The following is a 15,728-nucleotide window of genomic DNA, read 5'->3' as shown; positions in this document are numbered from 1 at the left end:
GGTAGAAACTTCAAGGTAGACCTAAAAGAAGAAAAAGACTGCCACACAGCTGACCGAGGTTGTTAACATGTTGGCCGGTACACCACATACTTCTAACGAACGCCTTCAGCTCTTTCTTTCGGTTACAATCAGCAGGGGCTTGTTTACCGATAAACAGTGTCCATGTTTGATGATTCTTAAATGGTAAGTAACAAGTTACCAATAAACAGAAACTTGTAATATGTATGGTTCCTTAGAGTCCAGTTGAGGCTCAATAACTGATTGAAACTGACTCAGTTTCTGACTTGAGATATCTGATTTCGTCTAGGTCCATGTCAGATGTTGACTTGTCCTCTTCAACGTCTTCCGCGAGATGCTCTGGTAAGGAGTGCGATTTGGCAATCCTTCCTTTTAAATGTGTCAAAATGGCATTCAACTGCTGCATGGTCACGCGTTGAAGGTATGTGAACTAAATGAGACTCGCTGCTAGGATATGCCCATGGTTTAATTCTGCATTTACAGTTCTTCATTTCCTCAAAGTCTATGTATTATGATTTGTATCCCAGCTGTTTACTGGTCATCCAATTGAGTCTATCCTGATTTATATGCATGTGCAATTATTAAATTTTTTAAGGTTATAGACTACTGTGTCGGTGGTATTTCGTAGTATAGTGCATTAGATTCTGAAAAAGGAAAAATTCTACTTTTTAATTGCATAACACGAAACCGAACGTTCACTTGAACAAACATGGATACTTACAAAAAACCCCAAGAAAGAAAACCATAGACACCCATAGGTCAGCAGAACATAAATTAACTCGTATTAGTTCTAGCTTCTAAGTGAGAAACATTTATTTACCTGAAGAAGATCTCCAATGTTTAATACAGTATTAGAGTTCCAGGACTGGGTTTCACAGTAACCCACTGATTCTGATGAAGAATGTGTAGTCCGCCAATATGATCTTGGAGAACAAGTGTAAAGAAACTCGGGTCTGAGACTCTGGATGCTTACTTGTTCCCAAGGTTAGTTCAGGTTCAGGGCATGCTGGATAGTAATGACCACTAAGTACCAAGAAATCAGTAAAAATCCTTTCAAGGTGGTCTTGTTCTAATCCTAGAGCTTCCGATGACAACCCAGTAACTGTATTTGCCAACTTCGTAATATGCTTCCAATACTCGACTATTATATCATATCACAGGAAGCTCGAAATTGCTGTTTTCATGTTCAATATGATCCAACTCTTCAGTGAGCTCATCCGGTGGTCGAGCGAACATTCGAGGGAGGGATCTTTACAATTCCAGCATCAACTATTCCTTTCACACCAGCTTTTGATTTTTCAGCTTTTCTCCGGCTTTTCCCTGTACCTACTTTCAATAGACTAGACAAGTTACTCTATACATCACACCCACTTACTTGGCCACTTAAGTGTCTGAAAGTAGAGCTGAAGTTAAAAAAAGAAAAAAGATAGAAAGGAAGGGATTTTTGTTGGAGTATGGAAAAAAGAAGCATATAGCTTCGACCACAAGGTTAAGAGCCTTGCGCTCTACCAACTGAGCTAAACGGGCTTGTTGGACTAATGCTGTTTCTTTAACACTAGTACTCATCATACAACTCTTGGATGACATTGTTAGAACGACATCTAATTGACATTTCAGGGCCATTTTACTTATAAAACTCAAACACCAATGTATTTGATGCTAATATCTTTTATTTGATATTCCTCTTATAAGGATCTACTTTCCTATCAAAGATGAGCGCATACAAAAATAGAACCCACAATTAAGGGATATGATCTACTAATCTCACTCTTGGTATCCTTATGTAATTAAATATAGCTTTCTAGGTTTGAAATCAAACCAACGTTCACTACACAATCTAGTAGCGAGTTGCAAAGATTATGTCGATGTCGCAATTACAAAGTCCAAGAGATAAGCATACTATACTGCGTAATTCAATATACCAATATAAAGCGCTTATCACTTATAGATATATCTTTCCTTGAAACTTTGATCACAATATGATGATCAAGTTTATTATACTAGAGTTTCACATGTTATTTTTTCAATCAGAAAAAACTTGAAAGCAAACGATACAAGAACGTAAACAAGTCAAGTCATGTATTATTAGCCTCAAGTGGAAATATGGTGTTATCGTCGTTGTTGATACGTCTTCGGAATCTTCAGGTCTTCAGAGTAATCCTTATATGTCTCAACATTTATAGACTTCCTAGTATAACCTAACGAAATTGACTCTAGTAATCTAATCAAACGACTTATGAGTTTTGAAAAAGCGGGGGTCTAACAACCACACCCAATTTCTCTTAGCAATTTGTATGGACTAACTCCAATATAATTTCTCTTACCAACTAGACAGTCAGACTCAATCTTAAGAAAAAGTATATCAAAGAGTTATATCTCAATTTCTCAATTCAATCCGCAATCAAACAAATAGGAGTTTGCGAGCCCGGTTGAATAAGAGAAAATAACTTGGACGGTATCACAAACCAATATCCAAGTGTCAATCAATTCAATTAACAACTCAAATGCCGGATTCAAGAACTGATTGAACTAAATGCACAACCTGTGATATTTTTATTATATAACAAAATATAATGTGGAAAAGAAATAACACAGACACCAGAAATTTTGTTAACGAGGAAACCGCAAATGCATAAAAATCCCGGGACCTAGTCCAAATTTGAACACCACACTGTATTAAGCCGCTAAAGACACTAGCCTACTCCAAGTTAACTTCGGACTGGAATGTAGTTGAGCCCTAACCAATCTCACATTGATCAAGGTACAGTTGCGCTCCTTACGTCTCTAAATCCCATCAGGACTCTACACACTTAATTCCCTTAGCTGATCTCACCCACAACTAAGAGTTGCTACGTCCCAAAGTCGAAGACTTGATAAACCAATCTATCTCACACAGAAAAGTCTATTGAATAGATAAATCTGTCTCCCACAGATAAACCTATGAGTTTTGTTCCATCTTTTGATAAATCAAGGTGAACATGAACCAATTGGTATACCATACTTATATTCCCGAAGAACAACCTTGAAATATCAATCACCTCACAATAATCTTAATCGTATGGTAGCGAAACAAGATATTGTGAAATCAGAAACGATGAGACGAAGATGTTTGTGACTATTTTTTATCTTGCCTATCGGAGATTAAATCTCGAGAAAATCTTAGAGAAGATAGTACTCAATCACGATAGAAAACAGCAAGATCACAACAAGCAACTACAGAGAAAATAGTTGGGTCTGGCTTCACAATCCCAATGAAGACTTCAAGTCGTTAACCTACAGGGTTTCGTGAAAAACCTAATGTTAAAGGAGAATCGATCGAATCTAGTCGCAACTAGTATCACACAGGAGGTGTGGGGATTAGGTTTCCCAGTTGCTAGAGTTCTCCTTTATATAGTCTTCATATTAGGGTTTGCAATCAATGTTACCTTGGTAACAAAGCATTCAATATTCACCATTACATGAAAACCTGATTAGACTCAAGCTAATATCTTTCAATAGTTAGATCGAACTTAGCTTGTTACACACAAATGAAAAGTGACTTCATTTAGATATGAGTAACCATACCTAAACGTGTGCACCTTGTTGTCTCAACAATAGTTAACCGAAGTTAGACATATGAACAATTTCATATCAACCTCTCATTCATCTTAACCATAACTAGTTCAAATGACTAAAATGAAACTAGTTCTAGAGTTGTTCAATTCTTTATATTCTTATAGAAGTATACAAGACACAATTGAAGCAAAATCGATTTTGATTCACATGAATCAATTCATGAACATTTTAGCCACGGTTTGCAAAAGATTGTATTCCTTATTATATAAATGTAGTAGTTCATGAACAAACTGATTTTAGAACATAACCTACTCAAGTATGCAAACGGGTACGCATACCTAAGTAGACGTACTTAGTTTGGGTTGGCCAGTAAGCGAACGGGTGCGCATACCTTCCAAATTCAGCAGAAATTCTCGGACCTGAACCTCACGCCAGTACGCGTACTGGTATGCGTACAAGGTTCTCGGACTTTTACTAAACCAACCGGTATGCATAAGGGTATTCATATTATGGTTCCCGGACTTGAATTACATATATGCAAGTACGCATACTATGCTTTATCTAATCATGGTTAAGTGTTCTAAACTCCATTTCAATCATTGAAACATTCTTGGAAGACGGGAATAGCTGTCTCACACAAACTATTAGCTTCAAAGCAATTTTCAAGCGATCGAATGATCAGTACGAAACATTCCAAGTCTACATCAAATGACTGTTTCACACAAATCATGTAAGATATTACCAGGCGATTTTCACATGATATTATTTTGACTTTCATCAAGAATATAATATGAACTTGGTTAAAGTGAAAGCTTAGAGCCTGTTTGGTATAGTTTTCAAAAACAGTTTTCTGTTTTTAAAAACAGAGAAAACAAAAAACAGGAGAAAACGCGTTTGGTAGGGACATTTTCAGAAAATGTTTTCTATCTGTTTTCTGTTTTTAAAAACAAAAAAATGAAAACAACAAATTATTGTTTTCTGTGTTTTCTCTTTTTTTCTTTTCTTTTTTCTTTTCTTCTTTTCAGAACAAAGTAAGAGATGGGGGAATGACTGCAAGTGAGTCATGGCTAATGTCACTATCTCTTAGACGAATCTTTACATTTGATCCGATTTAGTTGGTTTTCCTTGTTTTCAAAAACAGTTTACCAAATAATTTTTAGAAAATGAAAACAAGGAAAAAAGGGTATGTTTTTAAAACAGTGGAAAACTATTTTTGAAAACTGTTTTTCAAAACCGTACCAAACAGGCCCTTACCAACACATATTTCGAGAAATATGTAAGCGAGTTAAACTCAGCTCGAAATATCAAATGTGTATAATTGAAGTCTATATAGCTATACGACTTTTGTAGCTCCCCTTAGTAGTTCAAGTCTCCACATACCTTTTGTTGATGAAGTTCCACAAGCTCCCCTTAGTAGTTCTTCGTCTTCAATCGATGAACACCGTGAAGTCTAATACTCAACTACACTTTCTATCCTAATCCGAGACTTAGCTATAAGTAGACTAGAAGTCAAGACTTACAGTTTTGGAAACTAAACTTGTCAACAAGCTTGAGATAGCAACGCTTGCGAGTTCGACCGAACAGTGCTCTAACAATCTCCTCTGTCAATTTTAGTGACAAAACTATCAATACATATGAAATACAAAATAAATAAACTTTATAGCTCTCAATCCGAATGCTTGATTTCCTTGGTTCTTCAACATTACTCGAAATCTTCGTCACTTCCACGTACTCCAATTATTCTGAACGTGTTCAACTCAACATCATAGTTGTTGAAGATCCGAAGCTATAACAATGAGAAAACAATAACTCTCAATCATTTTTATAGTGTCATTGTATTATTACACAACATCAAAGTCCAATTATATCACAACTTTGACAACAATACTACGGTGATATGTATCACTCCCCCTTAGTCAATACTTCATCTCACATGAAAACCACTCCCCCTTACATAATGATCCGTAAACCATATGTATTTGTAGTGTGAACTACACATTAATTCTCCCCCTTTTTGTCAATATAAATTGGCAAAGGTACGAAAACTAGTGGGATCCTAATGAAATTTCCACGGAGATACTTGATGACCAAAAGAGAACATATCAACTTTGTTTTGATGATTTCACATGGTCGAAACTAGTGTATTCATCAAGGAGTTTATAAAGATATAAGAAAACTCCTACAATATTATACAGCCGCACTCCCCACAAAGATTTGGCAATTAAGCACAAGTTCAATTAAGAACTCTCCCACATAAAATGTCATTTCCGAAAGAACAACAAGAGCGACCTTACTTTCACAAGAAAAGAAGGATTTCTTTGGACATTAACAAATCACATGAAACATGAATTTGTATCCAAAATACTCAACTAAATTAACCACAAGAGAACCCATGATTAGTTTAATCGGAAATGCTCAACATAAGAGAACTTACGGAGCCACACAGTACTTACACGAGAATGTGGATCAGGGAAAGACCAATACTGCGAAATATTCAAAGGTTCATTCTATTTTTCATCAATATTTGCATAAAGACATGTAATAGACTTAATCTTTGTAGACAAAAGTTCATCCTATCTTCCATCAATATTTGCATAATGATATAATAGGCTTAACTTTTGTTTGTCAAAAGTTCATTCAATATTTGCATGATGACATATGAAAGACTTAACTTTTGACATATATGGGACAATCATAGTTCACGGACGTAAACACACATATCCTATAACAAGTTGCAATATATGAAACCATAAAGATTAATACTGCAAAAATCATCTTCCAAATAAACTTTAGAATTTAAGTAAATAAATCTAAAAATACTGCAAGATGAAAATCATTGGAAATAGCTATGTGTACTCACAATAATGGTTATTCCAAACCCTAGTTATCCTTCTTAAAACACAAGAATAAATTCTCATAAGAAGTTTCCTAGACATCATAGAGCTTTCTCAGAGCATCTACGGATAATTCCTTCTCATTATTGAAAAACCCATTGATTATATCGTTCAATTCCTCCAAATCTTCAGAAATCTCAGTTAACTCACTAAGTTCTCTTTTTAGTCCACACAAGGTGTTCTTTGTTAGAGACAACATATGTTCATAGTGAGCTATCCTTTCTAAAGATAAAATGATTTGTGATTTTAAATCATTTCTTTTGTTAATGAAATCCTTCACCATACCTCTAAAGTTATTATCAAAATGACAAACAGACAAGAGGCAGTTAGAGGAAGAACCTTCTTCATCATTTGTGGATTTATCCTTCTTCTTCTTTTAGGAAATGATTCCTTCACAAAGATACACATTAACTGCTTCAACTGCATCTCTTTTTGTGGTACCTCTAGTCACAGGAGCCATGAAACTGTATCTTTCAAAGATAAGAGAAGTGAAGGGAAATTTGATCACAAATGAATATGAATAGACCTATGGACACCCGAACCCTAGAAGAATTTTGAACATGTCTTTTACGGTTCATGATCCATTATCTATAATAACAAGAAGATATTTTGTTAACAAAAATAAAATAAGAAATTAATACATATACAAAACTTGAGCAACCTTGATGCAATCCTCATTTTCTCAAGTTAAAGGTGAGGATGGGGACGTCACTAGTATTAGACATTGACATAGTGAGCCGAATGCTCACAACTTTTATCACATGGTGACTTATCAAGGTTTGTTGTATAAACAAATTTCTTACGTCGTCTGGATATGGTTCTTTTGGATTCCTTTTTGTCTTCAGGAGTACCTTGTTCATTACCAAAGGCCAGATTCATCCTTTGCATGTCATATTGAAGTTTGAAAATCCTTTTGTTGTTCCTCCTGAATTTCCAACACTTACTCTGCACATGATTTGAATTTCCACAAAACGAATAAATCAAGGAAGATTTATTGTCTTGGTTATTTGCCTCCTGTTTATCATAACATTCTTCATCAATTATTCCAAACCGGACGGTTGGAACAACTGAGTTATTTGTGCTCGCAGATTTGCTTTTGAACCCTAAACCATTCTTGTTTAATTCCAAAAGACTTCTGACCAAATAACATTGCTGAGATTTTGTCAGAATTTCCAGACAACCTTTGTAGGTCACACTTAAGGGTATTAATCACTTTTTCTTTCAGAGACAGGGTTCTGGTGAATTCATCATTAAGACAATCTATCTCAAGATTTCTCACCTGAAGTGATGATTCAAGTTTCAGCAACGAAACCTTTAGTTGAAGATTTTCTTGGTGAAGTTCTTCATACTTATCCAAGAATTGAAAAATCTCAGTGTCAGATTCAAACTCTGAATCAGAATTTGAGTAGGACGAATTTTCTGCTGCGAGAGCTGAAAGTTCATTGCACACAACAGAGGTATGCAAGATTTTGAAAATCTGGGATGATTTTTCTTGTATTGAATCATCTGAAGCATTAACCATAGAGAGACATTTCTCACCTATTTTGGTTCTTCTTACAATATTGGTAGGCTCTTAAAGATGTAGAAAATAAGAGTAAAAGAAAGCCTACTTGTTAAACCGCAAGTGCACGGTGTCGGTTGTAGTTTGTGCAAGAACGGGTCGAATCCACAGGGACTTATGTGTGTAGTGGAAGTTTCCTAAGCTAAGCAGTGACAGTAAGTGACAGTGGCAGTGACAGTTACAATGGCAATGAGCCAAAGGCAGTGAAGTATAGAATGAAGGTACTAGGGTCTTTGAATATACTTCTTGATCCTAAGCTAAGGCAGCATCTAATCGAATCATGTCTTGTTTCATCTCAGGAAATACTATAATGGGTGATTTATCAACTAATTTTACTAGCATACCCCTAGCATCAGCTGTCTTTCTACAGCACAGCTGATCACAGGTTTACTTGCACAACCAATTAATCTATAAACTCTAAGGCATTTGGGCACAATCCTTCTAATGTACTGAATTTTTAACCATTATCACTCACTTACCCCTAGCATCAGCTGTCTTTCTACAGCACAACTGATCACAGGCTTGCTTGTTCAAATGGCTACTAGCAGTCCTAACTCATTTTTAGCACTACAAGAACAATGACATGATTACTAACTATCTTAACATACAATCAAGAGTTTCATCTAAACCCTAGCACATGATAAACATAATTAACATTTGAAATTGAAATTAACTGAATTAAGAACTATAATTGAAATTCACAGAACATGGATAATTGAGGGCACTGGCTAGTCCAGGCCTCTGAGGTGGTGCTCTGGCTAATCCAGGCATACCTTCTACAACACCCAAGCCTTCTATTTATAACCAATTTCAATTCCCCCAAAATACCTAATTTCTAAAATTAGGGTTTACAAATTAAATCAAAAATTCTTACCAACTACTTCTGATATCCACTCAATTAGCTTGACCCACGCTTCCTCTTCCTCTTCTGCTCACTCTTCTGGTACAATTTCCCTAGCTCGAGCTATTCCATCATTTTCTCTCCTAGGGTTTCAGGAACTGTGAAGAGGAGAAAGTGATAGAATAGTAGGCTAGAATGATGTGTGATTAGGTGGTAGTGATGGGTTCTAGTGTTTGGGGATTTGATGGCTCGTGGAGGGGAGTGGTGGTGGTTGAGGCGACGGAGAGGGTGGAGTTGGCAGGAGCAGAGCTCGACTGCTCGAAGGAGGAAGATGAGAATTTGGGTAAGGTGCGTTTGGCTGAAGGGTATATGTGTTAGGTGTTTGGGTGTTGAGCGGATGCATCAAGTCTCGATGATTCGCAAAGCTGAGCCGTGGGATGCGGAAATCATAGATTGATCTAAGGGCTACAAGTGAAGAGGATGGTATCGACCGTCGGATGCCTGATACAACAAAACTGACGGCTCAAGATGGAGTTAGGTGCTGTAATGTTAGACAGGAGCTTCAGACTTTGATGCACGATGATGAGGCGACCGTAGGATGATGTGATGGATCCTATCTGACGGTTCTCATGGAAATGGGTATGGATATTGGAAAGGGTTTTGGGCCTTGGGTATGCCAAGCCCATATCTTCTTTAAGAATAATTATTCCTCTTCAAGCCCACTTCTAGTTTATCCGGCTCTTGCAAACATCATTCTTCGCTGCCTTCCTTCGGGAGTCTTGACCGTTTCTTTGCTCTTTTCGCTCAACAATTCATCCAAGCTTTATTTAGTACCTAAAAATACAAAATTAATCAATAAAAATATTTATTCTTGAAAACAATGAAAATACAAAATATGGGATAAAATGTAGAATTAATGCACAAAAGATGAGTTAAATGCCAAGAAAAATATATAGAAATATGCACTTTTTAGCACTCATCAAATATCCTTGATCTTTTGTGTAACTAGTGATTTATCAAAATCAACATGATAGGAACAACATTCATCACGCCAAGACAAGTTAGAGTATTGGATTATGTTGGTCACAATATTGAGCGCAGTATAGGATCAGAATTTCGCGACAACGATACGCTCGAGAAATTCTTAACAACGCATTACAAAAATGTCGCAGAGCACTTTGAGAAACGATACAATAAGAAAAATGTAATAACTTTGCGAAGATTAGAAGATATGCGAAATTAACATTTGTAAGCTTGCGAGAATACCGCAAGCCAGATCCGAAATTAGGGGAAATGTTAGTTGTATCTCACCATATATGAGCTGTCATCCATTATGTAAACACCTATATAGAGAAAAAGGCAGGAGAGAGAAAAGGAAGGATAGACACTTTTGAGGGAAGACACATTGGTAGAGAGAGAGAGAGAGCAGAATTTGTATTATTATCTTCTTCCTCTTCCGTCAATAACCGAGAGCTCCAAATACTCATTAATGGAGTCTCCATGTAATCAAGATGTAATTACAAATAATCATAGTAAACCCTAACCCCGTGGATGTAGATCAAATTTATCGAACCACGTAAATCTTGTGTCCTCTTACAATTTTAGCATTCTTATCATCATTTTTATGTTTAGATCCACAAATTATTATAAGGGGTGTGTTGTAGGATTTCCTGCAACTACATAATGGCGCTAGAAACAGGGACGAGTAAAGGATTTATCCTTCCTATAACTTGTTGATTCAAGAAATTTTTATGAAGATTAACTACTGTTCATATTTTTCTAGATCTACAAAATTTAGGGTCAAAAATGGAAATTTTATGGAAGAAATCACACTTTCAGGGAGTAAACATCATCAACAATTCATAGACATGAAAAAAATGAGAGAAAAAATTAGTTGTTGTGGTGAAATTTAAGGAAAAAATGGAAGTTTCAGTGGAAGATTTTCATGTTCAGGAGAAGAAGGCAAATGTGAAAGAAATTAAGGAAGGACGAAGAAAAGATAAGAGGCAGATGCTGCAATTTCTATCACAAACAGAAATTCGCACAGATGGTTTGAGCTGGAGCGAGTAAGCGATAGGTCACGGGTTCGAATTTCGCAGAGACACATATTTTTCATTTTCTTCTCATTTGCATGGGAGAATAAAAGAATAAGAGAAAAACATTGTGCGTTTATTTCGCAAAGAGATTCTTGAACAGTTGGTCAAGAGAACAATATGTACGTTCGTGGTCGCAAGTTCGAACTTCCCTGCGAGCATAGTTTTCTTCTTTTTACAGATAGCGAAAAAATGAATAATTTCGCAATATTGTTTCATTAGTTCGCAAACAAGAGGTAGCACAGTTGGTCAAGCTTCACTAGAGTGAGTTGTAAGACTCGAGTTCGAATCCCTCATCAAGCTTAATTTTTCGCACATTTTTGAAATCCTAAAGGCGAAGAAATGGAATAAAGTACAACATTGTGTGTTTCTTTTGCAAGCAACAAGTAGCGCAGATGGTCAGTGAAGGAGTATGCAAACTAGAGGACATGAGTTCGATTCTCCCTGCGCGGGATCAATTTTTGCTTCTCGCAAGTTTATTTTTATTATGCGAAATTTATACAGAATTGCCTCTTACACAGTTGGAATTTGATTACTTCGCAAGAAATTTGATTATTTCGTAAGAGAGGCTTAACACAGTTGGTATGGTGTAAGAAAATCCAAGAAGCAGGTCGAGGGTTCAAATCTCACTTCTCACACTTCTTTTTGCTGCGCGAAATTCATACATTTCAAGGAATTTATTCACTTCTCTGATAACAATAGCGACTCACATGAAAGATAAGTACCACTTCATTGAACATTTTACTTTATATTAAGAACGAATAAAAAGATTTTTGATTTGATTTACAAAAAACGATTCAATCGCACGATAACAAAAATTTCAAGATTTCAAAAATTATAAAAATTACTAAGATATCAAGATTTAAAAAAAAAAATAGATTTATATATATTTCTAGAATATTTCTTTTGCAGAAAATAAAAGATTTTTGATTTGATTTACAAAGATTTCAAAGATTTCAAGATTTCAAAGATTATAAAGATTACTAAGATTTCAAGATTACAAAGATTTCAAAATTACAAAGATTGCGAGATTTCAAAATTACAGAAAACTGAGAAAATTCAATTTATATATTTCTCTAGAATATTTCTTTTGCAGAGAATAAAAATATTTTTGATTTGATTTACAAAATGTGATAGAATCGCAGAATTACAAAGATTTCACAACTACAAAGATTTCAGAGTTACCATGTATTAGAATTTCTCTTGAATATTTATTTTGATTCAAATGATATGATATTATGAGAATGAAAGAATGAATGAAAGAGATGACATAAATGAAAGAATGAATGAAAGAGATGACAGAAATGAAAATATGAATGAGAGAATAAAGAAACGCGAACATTTTGCAGAAACAAAGAGACGCGAAAATTTCGCAGAAACGCGAATAAAATTTCGCAGATAGGGGCGAACCTTTATGGTGTACACCCTAGTTCGCGAATAAAATTTCGCAAGAGGCAAATGTAAGACCTAAAGTACGTCATATAAGGGGGTACCTGTTGCATGGATCAGGGAAAGGTTACACCGCCCCCATAACCTGAGTCATGGAGATTTGGGGTCAATAAAGCCCATCCAGGAGAGGCACCTTGGATTCTCAGCTTAAGCATAAGACTTAGGTTGGGCGACTAAGGTAATAAGGACTCTCCCAAGGAGTGCATAATCTGATCAAGGAGCCGAGGTACACGGTTGAGTCAAGAGTGCCAGGGGCGTTTAAAGCGTCCTTGCCATTCTTGACAAGTCTTGGCTTATACTGCACTCGGCCCGAAGAAAACCCCACTTAGGGTGAAGTCTCGTAACCATAAGCCCTATAGGTAAAAGGGACAAGAGGCTGCGAAAACAAGTGGTTGTTGTTAAGACCGGATGGGAGGAGCTAACCTTGTATGGTAGAAGTACGCCTCCTTGAAGGGGCAACCAGGGGGAGATAAGGGCGGCACCCTCTATTAGGGAGCTGATAAGTGTCTTAAGACGCAAATGTCATAAGGCTTTTTACTCGCAAGGGTATTAAGGCTTGTCATATTTGTGTGACAATCCTGAAGAGGCAATAATACTAGAGAAAAAGATATGACGAGATCAATGGGTCATTACATGAAAGTGTGAAGACGTCCTGCGATTTCGTCGCAAGACGGAAATGTCATGGGGCTTTATTTTCGCAAGAATATTTAGGCCTGTCATATTGTCGTAACAATCCTGAAGAGGCAATAATACAAAAGAAAAAGTTAAGGAAAGATCAATGGGTTTTTGCATGAAAGTGTAAAGACGTCCTGCGATTTTGTCGCAATGACAAGAGGTGGCAAAATAAGACCTTTAACTAGGAAGGCAAAATAAGACCACATAAGAAAATGAGTAAGCAAGTAAGATTGCGAGAATTATTATATGTAAGCAAACAAGCTTGCGAATATGTAAATGGAAATGAAACTGAGGCAGTGAAAATGTCGCACTTGATATTATGATCATACTGTTGTGAGATACTAATAGTGCAGGAAAGAGGAAAGATGAAACACAAGTAAGAACTTGTGAGGAAAAATAACTACACGAAGAGGAATGCATACACTAAAGAAAAAGCCAGAGAAATGAAGAATGGAAGCAATTTAAATCTACAACAATTTTAGAAGGAAAAATGAGCTAAGTAATACAAACATTGGCTATACATTGCAATAAATAAGCATTCTCATATACAAGCATTACACTCACATCATCAAAGCATCGCATAAGCATTTCATGGCATAAACATCGCATACACATTTCATTACATAATCATTACATAAGCATTATATTCGCACAAGTATTTTACAAAACTTTACAGAATAATATCGCAGAATTTCGCAGAATTATTCAGAATTTCGGAGCATTATTCAGAATTTCGCAGGATTATTCAGAATTTCGGAGAATTATTCAGAATTTCGCAGGATTATTCAGAATTTCGCAGGATTATTCAGAATGTGTCAGAATTTTGCAGAATGTGATTATTTCGCAGAATGTGATTATTCCGAATGATATGATCATTTCGCTCAATTATTTCGCACAATTATAAGCAACTTTATACTATCGCATGAGCACAAAACATGAAACAGAGGCAAGATGAGAATGAAGAAACAATTCGCACATTCAACATTTTCTCAAAGATTCTACCCTCATAGATAAAGAACAGAGGCAACTATGGATTACCAAGAAAACATTTTATGTTCTTTATCTTCTCGGCAAGAATCACCAAAAATGGAGTAATAATTTCGCATGAATAGAGACAATACTTATTATTCTCATTCAAGGACGGATACTTCTTATATTTCGAGAATTGATACTTCTTATATTCTCATCAAGGATACTTCATGCTTCTTATACTTCTTAAAGGATACTTCATACTTCGCATAATTCAAAAGATGATACTTCTTATTTATTTCGCAACATTCCGGAACTTTACAAAAGAATAGAGGCAAGTACGTACTTTTCAAGTCCAGTATTCTTTCGCTCGTTCCTTCATCAACAAAGATCAAAGACTACTCCAACAACACGTATCTCTCTCCAATAACTACAGCAATGGATTTTTTCCTGAAGATCGCTCTTCAAGCAATATTCAAGAAAAAAGAGGCAAGATGTAGGATCAGAATTTCGCGACAATGATACGCTCGCGAAATTCTTAACAACGCATTACAAAAATGTCGCAGAGCACTTTGAGAAACGATACAATAGGTGATATTAGCTTAAACATAAGAAAAATGTAATAACTTTGCGAAGATTAGAAGATCTGCGAAATTAACATTTGTAAGCTTGCGAGAATACCGCAAGCCAGATCCGAAATTAAGGGAAATGTTAGTTGTATCTCACCATATATGAGCTGTCATCCGTTATATAAACACCTATATAAAGAAAAAGGCAGGAGAGAGAAAAGGAAGGATAAACACTTTTGAGGGAAGACACATTGGTAGAGAGAGGGAGAGAGTAGAATTTGTATTATTATCTTCTTCTTCTTCCTTCAAGAACCGAGAGCTCGAAATACTCATTAATGGAGTCTCCATGTAATCAAGATGTAATTACAAATAATCATAGTAAACCCTAACCCCGTGGATGTAGATCAAATTGATTGAACCACGTAAATCTTGTGTACTCTTACAATTTTATCATTCTTATCATCATTTTTATGTTTAGATCTACAAATTATTATAAGGGTGTGTTGTAGGATTTCCTGCAACTACACGCAGATATTCTAACTGTGTTTTGATCAAAATCAAGTATTTTTAACTTTCCAATTAATAAGAGTATTTCTCGAAAGTGTATCAAGGTTATTTCCTTCTACGATGGCATGTTTCTTAGAATCGTATCTAGATGGCAATGATTTGAGAATTTTCATCACAATGTCCTTTTCAGGAATAGTCTTACCCAACGCAAAAGATGCATTAACAATTTCAGAGACTTTGTGATTAAACTCATCAAATTAATCTTCATCTGCCATTCGAAGGTTTTCACAATCAGGATTTAGTTTTTGAATACTAGCTTCTTTTTCAAAAGTATTCCCTTCAAATACGGTTTCTAAGATATCCCAAGCATCTTTAGACCGAGTGCACGTAGAAACATGGTGCTGAAGATCTTGGGTAATGGCATTGATGATTGCATTCAATCCTTCATAATTTTGCTTTGCAGTAAGAATCTCGACAGCATCATAATCACCAATATCCTTTGGAACAATTACAGTGCCTATTGTAACAATCAGAGGATCATAGCCATTAACAACGTAAACCCATGATTGAAAATCAGACGCTTGAAGAAAGGAACGC

Source organism: Papaver somniferum, chromosome 1 (assembly GCF_003573695.1).
Source record: "Papaver somniferum cultivar HN1 chromosome 1, ASM357369v1, whole genome shotgun sequence".
Lineage (NCBI taxonomy): Eukaryota > Viridiplantae > Streptophyta > Magnoliopsida > Ranunculales > Papaveraceae > Papaver > Papaver somniferum.
This window is presented reverse-complemented; position numbering follows the sequence as displayed.